Here is a 22306-nt window from a genome sequence, read left to right as displayed (position 1 = left end):
GATGATAGCTTCAAAAAGTTTAGGTATAACTGATAGTTTTGCGATACCTCTATAGTTTTCAATGTTCGAGGTAGCACTATTTATTAAAGAAGCATGCTGCATGTATACAGATAAGTCCGAATGGGGTGGTATATAAGATAGGGTTAAATAAATAAAGCAACTATTAACGTATACTCTAATACATTTAAATTCAAATGAGTCGGTCCCTGGAACAAGAATATTTTCAGATGGGATAGAGGAATGCACGGCAAATAGAACACCTCCACCGATTCTGTTCAGTCGATCACATCTAAAAATTTGAAATTCGCTGTTTAAAATCTCATTATCAAAAATGTGAGGTTTTAACCAAGTTTCTGTAAATCCAATTATATGGAAATTAAAATTGGAACTGTTCAAATACAAGTCAGTTAATTTTGTATTAAGACCTCTAACATTTTGATAATAAATGCTTAGCGAATTTCTACCAATCAGTTTTTTATATCGGTGGTTGCTTTTGGTAATTTAACACTGTTTTCCTCAGTTTGACTTCTAAGTTTAGGTTTAAATTCGCGTACAAAAGTCCCAGATGGCCAGAATGAACTATCTAAGATCTTTTTGAATGTTTCAAGAGATACGTATATTTTAAACGATGATATACTTCTATCATAATTGAAGTTAAATTTACGTATATTGATATAATCGATTTTTAAACGTGACGAAATGTAAGATTTAATGTCCTCCACCAAGGTATCTTTGGCAAGTCTCGAAATAAATATAGACTTTTTAGGTGGAATAACTATCAAGTTATTAACTGATGCTACTAAGTTAATAGGGGGAGCCTCTGGAATTGTGAGACACTTATTACCATTAGATAGAGCTTTTGGGGAATTGAGCTCTTTGGAAGTTGACGGCTTATCACCTTGAGGGCAAGGAGAAGAGAGATTTATTAGGTCATTGGGAGGAGACGTTCTTTTCTGAACAGAAGAACTAAGTGTTACTTCATCGAAGGGACGTTTACGCTTAGGAGCAGGTTTAGAGGATTCGTGAGAATCATTCAGGCACTTAAAAGATTTGAACAATTTTTCATAGTGCCAAAATTTTTCAGTGAGGGTTACAAGATCACGACCGATTTCGTTAAAGCCATTGCGTGTCTCCCTATAAACCTTAAATAGATCGATTTCAATAGATCTACAATTTAAACAGGACCAACGCAATCCCTTACAGTCGATAATAGAATCTAAGATTCTACCAGTCAGTCCAGCACATTTAATATGGGCAAGCCCATCACAAAGCCAGTATGAAACGTAGCGATCTGACTCGCCTTTAATGTACCAATGGGGGAAGTTACAAGACATAACAAACCACAAGAATGAAGATCAAATAAAAGAGTAAGTAGAACAAAATTTAATAGATAAATAATAAATTAGTGTGTTAATAAAATATTAATAATAATAAATTCAATTAAGAACAATTTTTTTTATCAAAGTTTAAAACCTAGACAATTTGAAGAAGGAATATAGCGAGCAGTTTTAGAAGCACTGTAACAAATAAAAAGCTAAACGCAATACAGCTGAAACACAAACAAAATGAAACAAAAGGCTGACTCGGCACCAAAAATTGGAAAGTTTAAACTTTTTAATACCGCACAAAACAGAACATTTAATACTTATCATGAAACTGTCAGTTTAATCACTAAAAATTTGTATTACACGGTAATAAAAATCAATTAAACTTCAAGAATTTTTTAAAATAAAAACACAAATGTACACAGCTAAAAAATTACAGCTTAAGAGCTTGAAGTGTTGCCAGCTTTTTTTGAAGATTTTTTAGAAAGAGATTCTTTCGGAATTTCATTAAGATTTCTAACATATTGAACTATAGATGCGGCATAAATAAACCGGAAGTTTTAATATTTTTATATTAGGTATTTTGGCTAAGGGAAGTATTGACCCAATTCTACCTGTTTTTGGCGCAAGGGCACACAAATATTCTCCCCGTATTTCAATACTAGAACTCATAGACTAGCCGATAAAAAATCAGCTATGGGCATTGTTTGCCACATATTTGGTGTCTGGGTGCCTTAAAATTTATAGTCCGATTTTGACAATTTTTGGAAGTTAGCTTAAATACTTTAAGGGCACTATTTGTGCAAAGTTTTCCCATATTAACTGCATTGATGTCTGATTTGTATACTGTAAAGTGAAAAAATCAGATAGAATTTAAAAGTTTGTTATACGGGAAGTAGGCGTGATTGTCAACCGATTTCGCCCATTTTCACAATACAAATCATTAGGTAGCCGCACAGACCAAATTTGGTTGGAAATGGTCTGGTAGTTCCTGAGATATAGGATTTAACCAAAAAGTAGGCGCTGCCATGCCATAGTACAATTGTGAAATTAAATGCTTATGGCTCTTAGTTCAGTGAGTTATCACATTTTTAGTAACTTTTAACATGACCGTTATATTAGAAGTGGGCATGGTCTTTATTTGATTTTCTCCAGTTTTTCACAGTGCATAATTAAAAAATAAAAATATTTCTTCTCAGCCAGTTTGATTGAGGTAGTGTCAGTGGTTTGAAAGATATTTACATTAAACCATTTAGAGGGCGGGGACACGCCCACTTAATAAAAAGTTTTTGCCTACAAATGCCTCTTACCACTGGGATCCCTTGCAGCAAATTACAGTTTTCTATTTTAATTTAGGGCTTAGTTATGACTCTTTATAGGTTTTCGTTTAATGGCGTTTTGTAGACAGTGGTCCGATTAAGCCCACTTGTAATACCAACCGTGAAAGGGAATACGTGTACCAAGTTTCATTAAGATATCTGAATTTTTACTCAAGTTATCGCTTGAACGGACAAACAGTCAGCCGGATTTTAACTCGTCTCAGAACCCTGATCATTTATATATATATGTTGCGTCAAGCATCTTTCGTATCTAAAATAAAATATATGTTAAAAATAAACTTAAAAAAAAATAAATAATAAGTGAATAATGTTGAAATTAATTATAAATGTTTTATGCTATAAAAATACTTTACTATACTATACTTATTACAGAACACATTATATATTACAATAATCTTTTACAATTTATTAACAAAACTGTTGAAATATGTATACTTATACTTACCCCTTTTCTACTTGTAATACATACTTACCACTAGCTTAAGTTTTTAGGTTAAGGTTTAGGCTAAATTATAATATACTTAAATAAAGAATGCTATTGTAATAAAACCACACTCGCGAACGCACGTCTTTTAACTTAACCGGAGATTTTCCTTTCGTTTAGGCACAGGCAATTGGCACTTTTTATTTAAGTTGCGCATCCCAACATTTTATTTCATCTCAAACAGGCTTGAGATTTTTCATGGCGCCCGAGCAGGGACTTAGTGCGTGCTTAAGATTTAAAGTGTATAATAAGTTTTCGCAAAACTAATTTAACTTTTCGTTTGCAATTGCCTGTGCATTATCTCTTTTTCGGGTTTCGGTTAAGTGAGTGGAAATGACTGCAAGTGGCAAAAGTAAAACCAAATTTTTTATTAAAACAAAGATTAAAAACAAACCTAAGTAAAAATAAATAAAGTGTATCTACACATAGGTATACGAAGTTTTTAGTTTTCGAGTGCTAAAATAAAAATTTAATTTTTTTTGAAAATAATACAAACAACAAGTATTAGTGCAGCGAAAAAACGAGCAAAGTGGTGAAATAATACATTAAAAAATTCAAAATATCATAAATTAAATAAAACACAAACATAAAAACTAAAAGCTAATTATGTGCAGTGTGTGCCAAATAAATAGAATATTTAATACAGAATATACATATGTACAGCATATAGAGGTACTTACCTAGGTAGATCCTATAACAAAGTACATACTTACCTATTAGTGCGAGAACAAGCAAAAAAAAAGGGAAAAAGTGAAGTGAAAATCAAAAGTGCTTCTGTAACAAGATATCTATACATTCGGCAATTCGTTTAAAAACGGCAGGTACAGTGGAGTGCGCAAATAAACTCACAGAAGTGTTTTTGATGAGAATAATATATTTTTTACAAAGTGCGGTAAATTAAATTAAACATTACTTTTAAAATCCCGCTAAATTGCTGTTTTCACCATTACCGCCATTCCAAAAAAAAAAACGTTCCGTAGTGCCGTTAACTATTGTCGAAACAGTGGTAAGACCGTTTCAAAAAAAAAAAAATAAATAAAATTCCCAAAATTGCCGTTCGTTAAAAGCAAAAAACAAAAAAAAATATAACGTTAGTTATTTTTCCCGTACGGATTTGCGTCAACGCCGATATTGTCACCGCTGCTGCGTCAACATCAACAACGGCCGGCTGCTGCTAACGTTGACGCTACATCCACTGCTGCTGACGCTTCGTGGGAATGAGCTGCAACTGCACCCTCTGCCAAAGGGAAGTGAACGCAGGCAAACCGCCTACGCATTCACAACAGGTAACGAGTGCGAATTACTGAAAGTGGTGCGAACAAAAGAATAAGATAAATAATAAAATTTTAATAAAACAAAAGCAAGTGCACACTTTCCGTTTTTGGCTCTCCCTTTAATTCACTACTTTTTATATACATCTTTTATACACAAATTATATACTATTCAAATACGTTTTTATGCATATGCATTTTGAAGTGAAAAAGGGATTGTGGGACTTGCGGTAGCGTCCTTATTTATACGAAAATATTAAGGTGCGACATTTTTATAATTGGAAATTTAATAAAGTTTTACAATTTGGTCAGTGTTTTTGGCAAATTTTCTCGGTTATCCCAAAATTTTCAATTAAAAAAAAAAAAATTTTCTTGCTTTCAAAAAAAAAAAAAATTTTTTTTAATTGTGCTATTGCTCATTTTGCATATCTTTGGTTTGGCTTTTCGTACAATTGGGAATCGATATTTTTTTTTCGATTTCGTCAATCGATTCCTAATATTTCAGATTTATTTCTGTGCCAACTTATATCGTTTTCTGTGAATTTTAATTAAAAAAAGCCAAAATGAGCAAGCCAAAGCCAACTATCGCCAACCTCTCTCCAAGTAAGGAGTTGATCGACTTAAAATCCTTAAAGCGTCAAAGGACGGTGGCGAAAAGTAGCATTTTGCGCATAAAAACGGGCCTTCTGGAGAAGACTATGTCTCTAGATCCAATCGAATTGGAATGTCGTCTCGACATATTAAATTCACATAGTGAAAAATTGATGAAATGCCAATCTAAGATTGAAGAAATTGATGAAGACGACATGGCCCGAGGAGAGTTGGAGGACATAATTGTTGAAACCAAGGCAATAATTAAAACAATTTTAGCAAAAAATAGAACGTCTATTGCCGAAACATCCTTTGTAACATCTCACAGCTCAAGGCTGAATATTCAAGGGAGAATATTCGGAATTTAAAAATTTCATGAGTTTGTTTGAGAGTTTGGTTCATAATGATCCAAATATCCCAGATATTGAAAAATTTAACCATTTGATTAATTGTCTATCTGGAGAAGCTTTGGAAACGGTAAAGGCATTTCAAATGTCGGATGAAAATTATCCGAAGGCATTGGCAAGTCTCAAAAAAGTATACGATAATAAATGTTTGATATTTTTCAATACAATTTCAAAACTTTTTGAGCTGCCAACTATCCCGAAGCCATCAGCACCTTCATTGCGCGCGTTGATCGATAAAGTGTCAGCTGTTTACGACTCATTGCTATCGTTGGGCGATGAGAAACGTATAACAAATGCGATAATCATACATATAGTCATGACAAAGGCTGACTCTGTTACCCGATCCAAGCGGAAAGAACATTTGGATTACGACAAGCTCCCATTGTGGAAGGATTGTGAAGATACTTTGAACAGACGGTACCAGCACCTATCAGCAGAAGGAGCATCGTGGTCGAAGACGAGACCCATAGTCGCAGCCAGCGCAAGTCACATTAAGCAATCCCAAATGGACAGGACGAAGTCAGCTCTAGTTGCTGCAAATACAAAGCAGCCGGCTTGTCAGCAGTGCAAATCAAAGGACCATTATTTAACCGCCTGTCCCACTTTCAAAACTCTCTCTGTGCAACAGAGATTTGAGTTTGTCAAATCGGTACCCTTATGCATAAATTGTTTGCGTAAGGGACATACGGTCTCCAAGTGCAGGGCGGATCAATGTCGCGTGTGCAATCGATCCCACCACACGTTACTGCACCAGTATCTCGTTTCACTTGCTGTTGCACCTCCTCCACAGCCAACAACAACTACACATGCCTTGCATACAACAAGCGTACCAGATCGTGTAATGTTGGCAACAGCAGTTATTCTTTTGAGAACCAGCTGTGGAGAATACCTGCCCGCTAAAGCGTTGTTGGATTCAGGATCACAAGTCAACTTTATGACGGAGAATTTGGCCCAAAATTGCGGATTCGACGTCAAAACAGGACGTTAAATATTATAGGAATTGGAAATTCCAACACCAAAGTCGGGGCAAAATTAAGCGCATTTGTTAAGTCCCGGGTAAATAGTTTCGAATTTTCGGCGGAGTTCTGAATTATGCGATGTATTTCGGCAAATCATCCAGACCATAACATCAATGTTAATGGCTGGAAAATTCCGCACAATATTAAATTGGCAGATCCAGAATTCCAAAAATCCCAAAAGATTGATATGTTAATGGGAGCAGAAACCTTTTTCGATCTGCTAGCTGTTGGCCAAATTAAACCTAATCAACTAACGCTACAGAAATCTCTTTTGGGATGGATTGTGTCTGGCAAATACGTCAGCAGTGTAAGTCCTCCTCCAGAAGCAAACAGCACATTATGCCAAGCTGAAGAAGACTTAACGTCAATAAATTCAGTAGTCCAAAAGTTTTGGGCTCTGGAGGAACTTCCTTCAGAAACAAATGACAACAAATTCACAGCAGAACAAAAAGAGTGTGTAAAGTATTTTGTTAATACAACTCAAGTATTACCTTCAGGAAGGCTTCAAGTCAGAATGCCCTTTAAAGCTGACCGTAAGTTACTCGGTCACTCCTATGAAATCGCAGTTTGGCGGTTTCAGGCCCTGGAGAGAAGAACATTGAAAGCTCCAGAACTTCGTAAAATGTATCTGGACTCCATGAATGAGTATAAAGCACTGGGTCACATGAGCCCAGCAAATAATAAGATCCCGAGATTACGAGTTGTCTTTGATGCGTCGAGTCGTACCTCTTCTCAAATTTCATTAAATGAACTTTTGATGGTAGGTCCAACCATCCAAGAAGAATTATACTCAACTCTTCTTCGTGTTCGCTTACACAAGTACGCTTTAACGGCAGACATTACAAAAATGTACCGCCCAATAATTATGCATGAAGAAAGTAGAAACTGTCAGCTTATTGTGTGGAGAGAGCATCCCTCAGAGCAAATTCAGATTTTTCGACTTAACACCGTCACTTACGACACTGCGCCTTCACCATTTCTCGCAACACGGTGTTTACAAATGCCTAGCGATGCTAATACAAATAAGTATCCACTCGGTTCATTGGTCATAAATAGAGACTTTTATGTTGATGACTTATTAACGGGATCTGAAAATTTTGAGTCTCTAGATCTTATAAGAAGTGCGGTAATTAAAATATTAAACTCGGCAGGATTCACCTTAACGAAGTGTTTTTCGAACCACCCTAAATTTTTCGACAGTGACTGCACTGAAAAGTCATTATAACTCATACTACATACATACATAAAAACTCTTCTTGCCAAATTATGGTGACGAGTAGCGCCTATGTTGAGTCGACGATTCGAAAAAATTACATTTTGGGCATTGGGTTAAAACACATCCATCTACATTACAAACCTTTGTCGCAAATAGAGTGTCCGAAATCCAAGAATTGACTGACATAGTACATTGGCGACATGTGCCAACAAAAAAAAATCCTGCGGATCATGTGTCTCGGGGCTGCAACGTGGACGAATTAAATCATTCGATATAGTTTGGCGGTCCACAGTTCTCCTAGAAGACCCCGCTTTGTGGCCAATAAACACTCACTTCCAGCTCTTACCAGAAGACGAAGCATTAGAGAAGAAGAAAAATACTTTCACACTAGCTGCAAATGTGAAAGACAATGCAATAATGGACTTTATCGAAAAAATCTCTTCTCATCAAAAATTGCTTCGTGTGGTCGCATATTTATTACAGTGGATTAGACGACTAAAATGGCCTACTGTGGGAAGGGATCTGACATCAGATGAAGTACACTTGAGTTTTTGAAAATTGTTCAGGTGGTCCTACATTCAGAATTTGCGAATGAAATCCAAAAACTGACTAAAGGCACCACGCTACCCGCAAACTTGCAAAAACTCAATCCGTTTTTGCATGAGTACTCGGATATGTCGCTTTCATTCAAATTAATCCGAGTAGGAGGTCGCATATTAAATGCACCCCTCCCATACGATGCCAAATTCCCCTTATTACTGAATAAAAATTCGCATTTCGTTAACACTTATTTACGGTTCCTGCACTTTCGAAATCACCACGCTGGGGCAAAAGCGCTTCTTCGAGAACGCATATGGCTGATTAATGGCAGAGAAGCATGCAGTAGAACCATATGAAACTGTACACACTGTTTTCATTACAAACCGAAGTTGCAAACCCAAATAATGGCAAATTTGCCAGTCGAAAGACTTCGAGCGCTACGACCCTTTCTCATATGTGGCGTAGATTTTTGTGGTCCAATATATACTACATTAAAAATACCACCCGTGAAAACGTATATCGCAGTTTTCGTTTGCTTCACTTCAAAGGCAGTACATTTAGAATTAGTTTCTGGTCGCCGAGGGATGCCCCAAACAATATACAGCGACAACGCAATCAACTTCGTCGGCGTCGACCGCAAGCTGCGCGAACTCCAGGAGGCGTTTCTGTCCTAGTCACCCCAACTAATGGGATTCGCCGTCGAAGAAGGGTTCAAATTCCTCTATACCACCGAGGGCGCCGCACTTCGGCGGATTATAGGAGGCGGCAGTAAAGTCCGCTAAACATCTCATCGTACGCGCAATGAGCCGAAGAGCTGGGAACACTGCTGTCCGAAGTGGAGGTCATCCTCAATTCGCGACCCCTCGCACTGTTGAGTCAGGACCCCAACGACGGCGAAGCGCTAACTCCAGCATACCTACTCATAGGGTGCTCCCTCCGAGCACTACCACCAGCACAAGTGGCAACGGACCCAATTCGTTGCTGCGAGAGATGGCAACTTTTTTGCTGTCTCAAGCAACGGTTTTGGCGACAATGGTCCAAAATGTATGTTACGAGCCTTCAGGAGCGCAACAAATGGTTGTATGTAAGCGCCCTATCCACAAGCTCGCTCTGCTACCCATCAATATTGAAGGATCATGATCCTGTCAAGATGGCCGGTGTTGCGTCAAGCATCTTTCGTATATAAAATAAAATATATGTTAAAAATAAACTTAAAAAAAATAAAGAGTAATTGAATAATGTTGAAATTAATTATAAATGTTTTATGCTATAAAAATACTTACCTTTACTATACTATACTTATTACAGAACACATTATCTATTACAATAATCTTTTACAATGAATTAAAGAAACTGTTGAAATATGTATACTTATACTTACCCCTTTTCTACTTGTAATACATACTTACCACTAGCTTAAGCCGTTAGGTTAAGGTTTAGGCTAAATTATAATATACTTAAATAAAGAATGCTATTGTAATAAAACCACACTCGCGAACGCACGTCTTTTAACTTAACCGGAGATTTTCCTTTCGTTTAGGCACAGGCAATTGGCACTTTTTATTTAAGTTGCGCATCCCAACATTTTATTTCATCTCAAAAAGGCTTGAGATTTTTCAATATATATAAATCCATATCTATCTCGATTAGTTTGGTGATACAAACAACCGTTAGGTGAACAATACTCTGTATAAAATGTAGCGAGAGTATAAAAATCTTGCGAAACAATTTAGCATTCATTGTTCGAAGAAATCGTGAATATATTATACAATATTATATGACTTATATTAAAGATCATTAACTTCGCCTTAGTTTTAGTTTTAGTTTTAGTTCGCGTCAGTTAAAATTATATTACAGTATCTCCCGCTTAATTGACTGCTGGCCAATTGATTTTCCCGCTTATTTGAACCAATCAGTCTAAAATATATTGCACACAAAATACGTGTAAATATTCCGCTTAATTAAAAACAATTGAAAACATACTTATGTTTATTGGTGATGGTGATGGGGCTTAAGTTGAGGAGAAAAAGAAAGAAGATAATCATCTAAAGCCTCCGTCATTTTGCGAAGCTTTAAAACACATACAGGAAACATAACTTGAAATATATTTTTATTCATATTATTGTGTGAATTAAGGAATATATTATAGCACGTTATTTCATGTAGATTGAACAATATACAAAAAAAATTACAGACTTAATCTTATCATTACTAAAATTAACAAGGAAGGAAGGGCTAAGTTCGGATGTAATCGAACATTTTATACTCTCGCAAAGTCAAATGGTATACTCGTTTGATGTTTCTTTGTGGATTGGCAGATATTTTCGGTAGAAGGTCAACTATAGGCACTGGGGTCCACATATTTAGTACTTAGGGGCTTGAACAGTTTTGGTTCGATTTAGACAATTTTTGGTCACAAGGTGGCATACTTTAAACGTAATATTCACGCAAAGTTTTACCCCTATACAATCATTGTTGCTTGATATGCATAGTGGAAAGTGAAAGAATCAGATGGAATTGAAAATGGTGCTATATGGGAAATAGGCGTGGTTGTAGTCCGACTTCGCCCATTTTCGCACCATGATATAGAAAAGAACATTATGTACCGAATTTTGTTGAAATCGGTTAAGCAGATCCCAAGATATGGGTTTTCACCTAAAAGTGGGCGGTGTCACGCCCACTGTCTAATTTTCATTTTTTTTCTAGCGTTTTTCGTGCTTGGTTTATCGCGCTTTTAGTATTTTTTAACAGTACCGTTATATGGGGAGTGGGCAGAGTTGCAACCCGATTTCAACTATTTTCACACCGTCAATAGAAGTGCTAAAAACATTTGCTTCCAGTGAATTTTGTTATTATAGCATTAGCGGTTTAAGAGATATGCACATTAAATAGGTTTAAGGAGGAGAGGCGGGACCACGCCCACTTAAAAAAAAAAATTTAACTGCAGATGCCCCTCCCTAATGTGATCCTGTGTACCAAATAACAGTCTTGTATCGTATTGCGGAGCTTAGTTATGGCAATTTATTTGTTTTTGATTAATGGCGTTTTGTGGGCGTGGCAGTGGTCCGATTACGCCCATCTGCAATACCAACCGTCTCACAGTACCAAGAAACATGTCTACCAAGTTTCATAATGATATCTCAATTTTACTCAAGTTACAGTTTGCACGGACGGACAGACAGACAGACGGACGGACAAACAGTCACCCGGATTTCAACTCGTCTCTTCATCCTGATCATTTATATATATATAACCCTATATCTAACTCGATTAGTTTTAGGTGATACAAACAACCGGTAGGTGAACAAAACTATTATACTCTGTAGCAACAGGTTGCAAGAGTATAAAAAAAAAACCTTAAAGTACATACCAGAAGGTATATGAATTATTTCAAATTGATTAGGTTGTCTAATGAAGCAGGTTTCCTGTAATTAAACGAATTGTTCAGTTAAACGAGTATCGGTTAATTGATTCACATACTAATAAAAGGCTCCCTGGGTTTCATTAAGATACCTCTCATACCATCACCAATATATGTATATGGAGTAATGTCAGCCGGATGTTCTAAAATCGTGATATTAGTTATATGGAGGCTAGGCCAAGTTTTCATCCGATTTTATACATTGCTATTGGTAAAACACGTTCTCTCGTTTTCGCTAAGATAACCCACATATTTACCGATATATGCGTTATAAATTACACCAGAAGTTTGATCTTTGTATTAGATACTTGTATATGGTGGCTAAGAGAAGATTTTACCCGATTCAAACCAATTCTTGACATACAGGCATAATGTTATCAGGAACAGATTTGCCCCGAATTTCAATAACATTTTCACAGATTGCCCGATATTTTCGATAAAAGGTTCGCTGTAGGAACTGGGGTATCTGGTGGCTTGAACAGTCCGATGTTAACGATTTTTGGTAATAAGGTGGCCTACTTTAAGTGCACCATTTTTGCAAAGGTTTCTTCCCATACATTCATTGGTGCTTGATTTTTATACAAGAAAGTGAAAAAATCAGATGGAATTTAAAATAGTGTTACATGGGAGGTAAGCGTGGTTGTAGATTGATGTACTTGTAATTGCACTGGAACATATTATATATCATATTATCTTGATATATACAATCACATACAAAATTTGGTCGATATCGGTCGAGTAGGTCCAAAAATATGGGTTTTACGTAAATGGGTGCGGTACCATACCCATCGTCTTATTTTGACCCCGGCTGCTATAAAGCCCTCTTGTATCCCCTCTGATATAATATTTAATATCTCTAGTATATTTATGTAATGATTTATCGCACTTTTAGTAGTTTTTAATACAACCGTTACATGGGGAGTTCGCAGGTTTATCATGCGATTTCATTTACAATGTCGGTAGGAATGCTTAAGAGAATTATCCTGAGCGAATTTTGTTATTGTATTTTAAGTGCCTTAGGAAATATGTACATGAAACCTCTTCAAGGGCGGTACCACTCCAACTTTTTAAAAAAAATTTAAACTGCGATTCCTTGTGCCAAATAATAGTTTTATACCTTGGTTTTGTGCTTAGTTATAAACGTTATATGTTTTTTTAAATTTTAAGTCATGTTATCACTTGCACAGATGGACGGATGGACAGACAGACATTCACTTGGTTTAGGTGATATGAACAACCGTTAGGTGAACAAAACTATTATACTCTGTAACAAAGTGTTGCAAGTGTATAAAAACAAGAACAAACGTTAACTTCGATTGACCTTGAATTTGTTCGAAGATTGTACCGTTGTCTGCATGTTTCATGAATATATTTTTCAAAATACAACTACATGCTTGATATCTGTGGTTCCGAAAAAAGAGCGGTTTCTTGGGGAGAAATTAAAGTGTATAAAATTTCAGATCGATATCTCAAAAACTGAGGACTAGTTCGCATATTTATAGACAGACGGATACCCGGACATGGCTAAATTGATTCAGCTCGTTTTCTTGATCACCTATACCATACTTATATGGTATATATTTTATAGGGTGCTCGACGTTGCCTTCTGGGTGTTACAACTTCGTATAATAATGCCACTTTTTTCTGCTAATTGGTCCTCACTGAATGCATTTTAGACTTTGTAACAGAATCTATGGCAAAACATAGTATAACCCTATATGTATCTTGATTAGTTTTACATAAACAACCGTTAGGTGAACAAAACTATTAACTATTAAACAAACGAAAGCAAAACCATTTTTACTTTCTGACCGTCAATTGTAAAAAATATATACAGCAAAATAGTCACCACGGTGAAATCTTAGCCACATTGCATGCAAAAGTAAATCTTCGGTAACGGAATATCTCATTATAACGGGTGATCCAAGTAAAGGCACCTTCTCCAAAAGCCCTTATTGTGACAGATCGCGCGTGGCTCGTGTAAACCTAACACATTATTTTTGTTCAGTATTATTTGGCATTTCATCATGGAAAGACGTTTACAAATCATTCAACTTTATTACGAAAATTCACGTTCTGTAAAGAATGTATTGCGCTCGTTTCGCTCAACTTATGGTCAACATAATCGGCCTACTGAGCGTACTATTCGCAACACCATCACCTATCTTGAGACCCAGATTCATTTATGGGTAAATACGGTCGAATGCGATTACCGAATAAACCACGTTCAGCCCGCAGTGTAATAAATATAGCGGTCGTAGCTGAGTGTGTACACGAAGATCGTGGAGAGTCGATTCGGCGTCGTTCGCAACAACTCGGACTGATGTATGGAACGACTTGGCGCATTTTACGTCGAGATCTTAAATTGAAAACGTAAAGATTACAGCTTATATAAGAACTGAAGCCACTCGACCTTCCCAAGCGACATCGCTTCGCTCTATAGGCTCTTGAAAAGTTCCAAGAAGATCCGAAGTTTTCGAACCAAATCTTGTTCAGCGATGAGACCCATTTCTGACTCCATTCGTACGTAAACAAGCAAAATTGCCGCATTTGGGACGAAGAACCACCTGAAGAAATTCAAGAGCTGCCATTTTATCCAGAAAAAACAATAGTTTATGTAGTTTATGGGCCGGTAGAATCATCGGTTCATATTTCTTCAAAAAATTTTCCGGTAAGAAAGTAACCGTCAATGACGATCGTTGTCGCACCATGATAAGCGACTATTTTATGCCTGTAAACGAAGCTCGTGATGTCGCCGACATTTGCTTTCAACGAGACGCCGCCACTTTCCACTTTTCTTGTGGGGATATGTAAAGTCTAAAGTCTATGCGGACAATCCTGCTTCGGTTCAGCATTTGGAGCAAAACATCACGCGTGTCATTCGCCAGTTACCAGTCGGAATGCTCGAACGAGTCATCGAAAATTGGACTCAACGAATGGAATATCTGAGATGTAGCCGTGGCCAACATTTGAAAAGGATAATCTTCGAACAATAAATGCTAAATAATGTTCTTTCGAATGATAATAAACATTCCCATCAAATTTGAATTTTCTGTGTTTTTTAAGTATGTGGGCATACTGTGACGTTTACACTTCTAAAAGAAAGATATCATAATTGAATACATATGTTTCCGTTTTATATAGAACAAGAATTTTAAAATTTTTGATTATATTAGAATTAGTAAAGTTTGTCTAGGGTGGGCCGAAAATCCGTTTTTTTTAGAATTTTCATTATTAATACCGAAAATTTTTTTTTTAACAAAGAAAAATATTTTCAAGAAAAAAAAAAATTTTCCGTTGACATCTTAGGCTTACCAAATCCAGTTAAAGTTAAAAGTTTTTGGAAAATTTTTTTCTTACCCTATAGCGAAATGGTCGTTATTTCAGTAACAATCAACTCTAGAAAAATTGTTTTTACATTAATGCAGTAGAAAATAGAATTCCCTATGAAAATAATTAGAGGAAAATCGCAATTATCTCAGAAGCTATCAACTTTACGTAACTTTACAACAGGAACTTTTTTTTAGAGAATTAAATTTCCGATCGATATAAGGTAAGAAAAAAATTTTCTAAAAACTTTTAACATTAACTGCCAGTGGCCAGTTGTAGCTCTTCGAGGGTGAACTGGGGGATTTGTGGAAGTCTTGTAGTCTGTTCTTGATCACTTATCCTTTTTTCGTGTGTATGGAAGAGTGCGCTTACGATGTGATCCATTTTGACAGCGGCTTAGTCAGGTGGCTTTGCTCGAACTCCGAGTTTCTTCATTACTATTTTGTACCCAAGTCAACAGGAGTTTTTCTTTTTTTGCTATCATCGATGGTGTGCTTCAGCTCCTTTATCGCCGCTTGATATTGCTTGGCTTCTCGAAATGCGACTGCTCTGCGCCTGGATCTCGTATACGAAGGCGAAGGCATGTGCGTCTGAGCTGAGCGATATTTTCTGTCCCCCAGTAAACTGCTGCTTTGTGTTTGCTGTGGGAAGTCTTGGGAATTAATTTGTGACAGGCTCTTGTTATATTAAGCATTGTGTGCTCGACAACTTTTCTTGCAATTTTGGGGGAGCTGCTAGATGGGTTATAGTCGTCTATTACGGTGATTAATTTCGAATTGTTTAGTTTCGAAACGTTTATTTTCGGATTCCAATATTTTTCCTGTACTGTTTGGTGTTTGTTCCGGTGTCCACCGTAAAAGATATATACTGATGATTGCTGCCAGTGTAATCTTCTGTAATCTGTCGCTGGCGTCAAGTAATCTGTCGCTGGCGTCAAGTAGCAGCTAATTACTATGAAAAGGTCGCATTTGACCCATACAAAACCATTGCCATTCCCTTTACCTATACTGCCGAAGTTACTACCAGGTTGTAGCCATATAGCAGCGGTTGAGCTACTATCTTCTAACCAGGTTCCGCTCTCCTACTTTTTATATTGCTCGCGTATGATGATTAAGTCGTAACCATTCTCCATCACCATTTGCGAGAGTGAAGCATCAGCAGCCTTGCATCTATGCATATTGGCCTTTAGAATATTCATTTATACTTATAGTTCCTATATACCGTACATTGTGCGGGTTTTTCGTGTATGGCCTCTTCGCAGCATTATGGGGGGTTTGGTGCACTCTTTTAATTTACGACCTGGTTGGCCACATTTTATGCAAGTACCTTGCTCTCTCTTGTCGGGCCCTTAGCTGTACCAGGTCAAGTGCCCTGGTCCAAAGCAGCGCTAGCACCTTTTGCCGTTTTCTTTAAGTCGCAGCCAGCAGTTAACCCTGCAAATTTTAATGCGTGTCTTTCGCATCAGTGTGTCAGCTTTATCCTGATGAAGCGTTATACACGCCCTTACCTGCTTTCTTGTGTGAGGTGCCGTTATGTTGATCGTCAAGTCTTCGATGGGCAGGACCCATTCATTTCTTTTACAGCCTCTGCAACTTTTTTTTTTTTGTTGTAAATGAATCGACATCTCTAATCTCTATAGTAGCCTTCGCTTTGGCCAGAGCTGCGGATTTTTGAAAGGTGTGCTTGAGTGCTTTACAGAAATTGGCTTTTGCAGTTTGTCCCTTCTCCAGCTCTAATAGTAGCGCCCCGGCTCTTGTTTTGCGGATCCCTTTAATCTTAACACCTGCTTCTTTCAGATTTACTTTACTACGGATGTTCTTGAGGATCCCTGCGTAGCATATGGCGAATAGAGTTTTAGTTTTGATTCTACTGACGGCGTGGCCATATAACATAATTTAAATTATGTCTGATGTCTCTTTCACTTTAAAGTATACAAATCAATTGCTAATAAAGACATTCTACAAACAGTGCAATCAAGGTTATGCATATGATAGTCGGCGACTATTGCTGACCTTTTACCAAAAATATCAGCCAATGTATGAGATATATTAATGAAATTGAGAGTACATCCTTTACTCATAGTAATGTGAACCAGTGATAAAGACGGTTCAGTGTTTTTGTTCAGTCTGTATATATGACGTATACCATAAATCAGGAATGCCCAGAAAGAGATGTTCCCGGGGTTTCATTAAAATAACCCCCCTATTGACCGATATTTAACGTGAAAAATCACTTAAGTCGCACTAAGGTACTTAGGATATTGGAAGGTTATGATCTCTGCGGACATTTTTAGGCGTGACTTTCGTGTACTTTCGATTAACTTCTTCGGCATAATTTTATTCCTATCTTCATTGACGCTTGATTTATATACTGTGAAATTTATAATTGTTACATAAGAATGTCACATATTAAATTTGGTTTAGGTTTGTTCGTGCATTTCCAATTTTACCTAAAACTGGGCAGTGCTCCGTCTATCGTTTTATACTGATTCCGATAAAGATTTTCCATACAATCGTGGATGTGAAATTTAATGTTTTTGTAGTTTTGATCAAGTTATCTTAATTTTTAGTCAAGTTGCTTGCACGGACAAACAGTCATCCGGATTTAAACTCGGCTCGTCATTCTGATCATATTATATATATACTTTATATATTTCGATTAATTTTAGGTGTTACAAACAACCATTTAGATAGTTGCAACATTTTTCTTAATGAAACTTGATACACATCTTCCTTGATACTCTGAAGACACCCATGACCTCAAAAGGTGGATAACCGAAAAGATATAAATTGGAAACTAATCACGGCATTTGAAGTAAAAAACCTAACATATCTAGCAGCCTACTTATGTTATATCAACTGAACTTGCTATGTTCATTTTCCCCTAGCACCTTACATTATCGTGTATAAATAGATAAAATCAGATGAAAAGAACTAATAAATAAGAATTCTAATAAAGGGTGGCCCATTTTAAGATCTTCTACTTTTTCAAAGAACAAAACACTGAAAATTCAAGTTTAATGGGGAATGTCTATTATTCCAAAGAACATTCTTTGGCATTTATTTTTCGAAAATTATCTCTCTCAAATGTTTGCCGCGGCTACGTCTCATGTGGCCCATTGAGTTGAGTTTAATTTTCGATGACTCGTTCGAGCATTTCACCCGAGCGACTTCAGTTCTTACACAAGCTGTATTTCTTTTCAATTAAAGATTTCGACGTAAAATGCGCCAAGTTGTTGCGAACGACGCCGAATCGACTCTCCACGATCTTCGTGTACACACTCAGCTACGACCGCTATATTTATTTCACTGCGGGCTGAACGTGGTTTATTCGGTAATCGCATTCGACCGTATTTACCCATAAATGAATGCTGGGTCTCAAGATAGGTGATGGTGTTGCGAATAGTACGCTCAGTAGGCCACTTATGTAGACCATAAGCGTAACACATTCTTTACAGAACGTGAATTTTCGTAATAAAGTTAAATGATTTGTAAACGTCTTTCCATGATGAAATGCCAAATAATACTGAACAAAAATAACGTGATCGCATTACACGAGTTACGCGCGATCTGTCAAAAAGAGGAAATTAGCCACTTCGGTTGAGTTGATATCACATGTATCTCATTTGAAGATGTTTTTAATAATATAGTTTTGGCTGACGCGAAGTAAAATATAGCAATAAAATTAAGTCTAAGTTAAGGATCTTTAATATAAGTCAAGAGAATACCTAATTTTATTGTAATTTATTTATGGTTTCGTCGAATAATGAATGCTAAATTCTTTCGGAACATTTTTGAATATGAAGTTTTGCCAACACCTGAAGGAATTTTCCGGTCCTAGCTTCTTGCAAGTAGCAAGAGTATAAAATGTTTGGTTACACCCGAACTTAGCCATTTCTTACTTGATTTCTTTTATTAAATAAAACTTTATTAAAAAAGGTTACATCTTTATATTTTTAATGGCTACTTTTAACAAACAGAACGTAATTATCATATCGTACTTAAGCGGGATTCTTTTGAGTACGACTCCCCCTTAAGGGAAAAAAGTAACTATTTCTCTTTTTTCACTACACGTCGGTGTGATTATCTTACTCGCTCTCACTAATTGCTTTGCGCAAATGCTACATATATTTGACTGCTTTAATTTGCCAACTATTTTGGAAAATTATTTGTTACTCTTTGGTTAACAGCGTCCTTTTCATTGGCTATTTGGTTGGTTAGACTTCTGTTACTGAAAATAGTTTGTTTGTTTATTGCCATGGTTACCTATAAGTTACAGAAAACTGGTTCGTAAGATATTTGTTTGGTTAGCCATTGGTTACAGGAAAGTGGTGCAACGGTTACCTCATCATTTGCTATGAGTTATTGGTTTGGTTATAAATTGGTAACCACTGCCTAATGTATCGGTTACTTCTTTCTTTATAAATAAAATAACTGAAATTGAACAAAATTGAAACGACGATAAATTGCCAGATTCAACTAGAAATTCCGAGTTGCCAGAATGTTTTAGTGGTGAAGAGCCATGGAAGCAAAAAGCATTAATGTTGAGGAATATTTATTTTAATTAGAATTAGAAGACAAAGTGGCTCAATGTTTAGCAGAGGTTATTTATGCTGCGTTAGAATCGTTCTGGAAGTGTTTGTCTGCAGCGAAAGAGCTGGACGTATATCAGCGCAGGTGTCCTCACAGTTGGAAGAGCAGGAAGCCTGTTTACCAGTAAAAGAGTCCTCACAGTCAGAAGAGCAAGAAACTTGTAAACCAGCACAAGCGTCCTTACAGCCGAAAGAGCAGGAGGCGTATATACCAGCACAAAGGTCCTCACAGTTGGAAGAACAGAAAGCTTGTATACTAGTACAACGGTCCTCACTTTTGGGTGCGAAGGAAGCGTGTATACTCGTAAAGATAGAAAAGAACGAGAAAACTAAAGCTGAAACGGATGACACCTTGCAAGGAGGTCCAAATATGCAAGATGTAATGCAGGAAGCGGAGTTGAAAAAATGTGCAGCGAGTGAAGAAATAGATTCAGAAAGCCTAGTCGCAAACCCATATTGGGCAGACCGGAGCAGTTTAAAGTTGGTGTGTGGCTGCTTGCATCATGTATGGAAAAGCGAAGATAGTCAAAGCTCCCGAACACTTCTGGTTGTTTCGAAGATTAGAATTCCTAAAGTTCTCAACGAGCTGCACAACGATCCAAGTGGAGGGCACTTAAAAATCACGACGACCTTGGAGAAGGTCAAGAAGCAAGTATAAAGTTAAAGCGCGAAGTATATCTGAGTAATATACGAATTAATATTGTCATTGCTGTTGTTGTAACTGTTCCTGCTGCTACATCTATACAATATTTCCATGGACGCCATTATTTTGAAAAAAAATTTTGAGGTTAGCGCTTTGTCTGATTTATTTTTAAATATAATATTATTAAACTCTTGCAACATGTATAAAATTGTAATTTGGTACAACGAATCGTAATTTGAAAATGTAATGTATATATCTCCCCAACTATTCAAGCATTTCGACATTTCTTGCACCCTCGTTAAATAGGTGAAATTGGAGGATAATTACGGCCACTCTCCATATAACGGTTTTGTTAAAAACTACTAAAAGTGCGATAAATCTATAACTAAATGCGCCAGACATAAAAATTTACACCCGAAATGGTATAAGAGGGCTTTAAAGGAACAGGTGTCAAATTTGGATGGTGGGCGTGGCACCGCCCACTTTTGAGTGATCAAATTTCCGGACCTACTACACCAATTACAACCAAGTTTGGTACCTAGAACTAGTTTAACATTGCCACGTTACAGTGCTAAAATGGGCGAAAATGGACGAAATCGGACTACAACAACGCCTACCTCCCATATAATACAACTTTAAATTACATCTAATTCTCTCAATTTCTAGTGTGCAAATCAAGCACCAATTAATATATAGGGATGCAACTTTGCACGAATATTGCCTTTATGGTATGCCATCTCATGTCTAAAACAGTTAACATCGAACCAAAACTATTCAAGCCTCCAGATACCGGAAATGTGGATCCCAGATATATCGGTTATGTGAGATGTTGTGTTGTGTGAGATGTATTATTCAAATTAGGAGAGAATTATTTCCTCATAATAATATTTCTGTATGTGAAAAATTGAAGAATCGTTTTTTCCTCGGTACATCTCTGTGTATCTTCTTATACTTCTGTACATATATTTTTGACGATATGGGACCTTAATGAAGCTCAGAGGGCATCTGTTTCTATTTATAATATATAGTAATGTCAAAACCAGATAAAATCGTATCAATTTCCCATTTATCTAATAAAAGGCTTTCAAACTTCCGGTACGGTATATATCGGTCAATATGTAAGATATCTTAGCAAATTAAATAAATGTATAATATTGGACTTACATTAGTTTAATGGCGAAAATATGTAAAACCATATTATATTACATATAATAATTTTCATTATTCTAACAAACCGCTGAACATGATTGGTTTTGGTCTAGACATTGGTCTTAATCTCATCTCCCTAATATAATCACTTGCGATCTTTTGGTTGACGTTTTGCACCTCTTCGGTTAAATTTTTGTCAGATATATCTCATTTGAGGATGATTTTAATATAATGTTCGCTACGGCAAGTATCATATAGTTATAAAACTAACTGGGTCTATGATGACCTATAATATAACTTAATAAAATACCAAATTTGATCGTAATTTATGTACGATTATTTCGTCAAATAATAAATTTTTATAAAAACATTTTTTAATATGAAGTTTTATCAACACCTAAAGGTATTTCCCGGATTTAATCCTTGTAAAATGCAAGAGTATAAAAAGTTGGGTTACACCCGAACTTACCCCTTCCTTACCTGATTAATTTTTTTATAGCATCAAAAGGGGTTTATAAAGACGGTTAGTACTTGAATTTTATGTTGTTTCTAAAGAACTGATTAAATATAATTTCAGATAGAAATTCTAATGTGTTTGGTTGTACAAATACAAGTTTTTTTTAATATGTTGAAACAAAACGGTAATATCTTTTTACTTTGCTGTTTTTTTTGTTAAAGTTTTACTTTTAATTCTTCCAATGTTAAATTTGATTGCAGCTTTATGTACCTGTGTATTACAAAGCGTTTTTATTGTTTTATTTTTTATTTTTTTTAGTTTCGACAATAGCGATTACCAAAGAAATGGTTATTACTTCCCTTATACAAGGTTTTATAGATGTGGCAGCAGCAACAGTTACAACAACAGCAATGGCAATATTAATTCGTATATTACTCAGATATACTTTGCGCTTTAATTTTATACTTGCTTCTTGACCTTCTCCAAAGTCGTCGTGATTTTTAAGTGCCCTCCACTTGGATC

At 36.2% G+C, this 22306-nt stretch overlaps 1 protein-coding gene across 21 annotated transcripts in view; it reads left to right on the top strand.

Annotated features, from left to right (window-relative positions):
• LOC118681060 (uncharacterized) overlaps positions 1-22306 on the top strand; it is a 449031-nt gene that overhangs the window by 137453 nt on the left and 289272 nt on the right. The window lies entirely within an intron of this gene.

This window comes from Bactrocera oleae, chromosome 2 (assembly GCF_042242935.1).
Source record: "Bactrocera oleae isolate idBacOlea1 chromosome 2, idBacOlea1, whole genome shotgun sequence".
Lineage (NCBI taxonomy): Eukaryota > Metazoa > Arthropoda > Insecta > Diptera > Tephritidae > Bactrocera > Bactrocera oleae.
The sequence above is the reverse complement of the archived record's forward strand: the minus strand, read 5'-3'. Positions and strand labels throughout refer to the sequence as shown.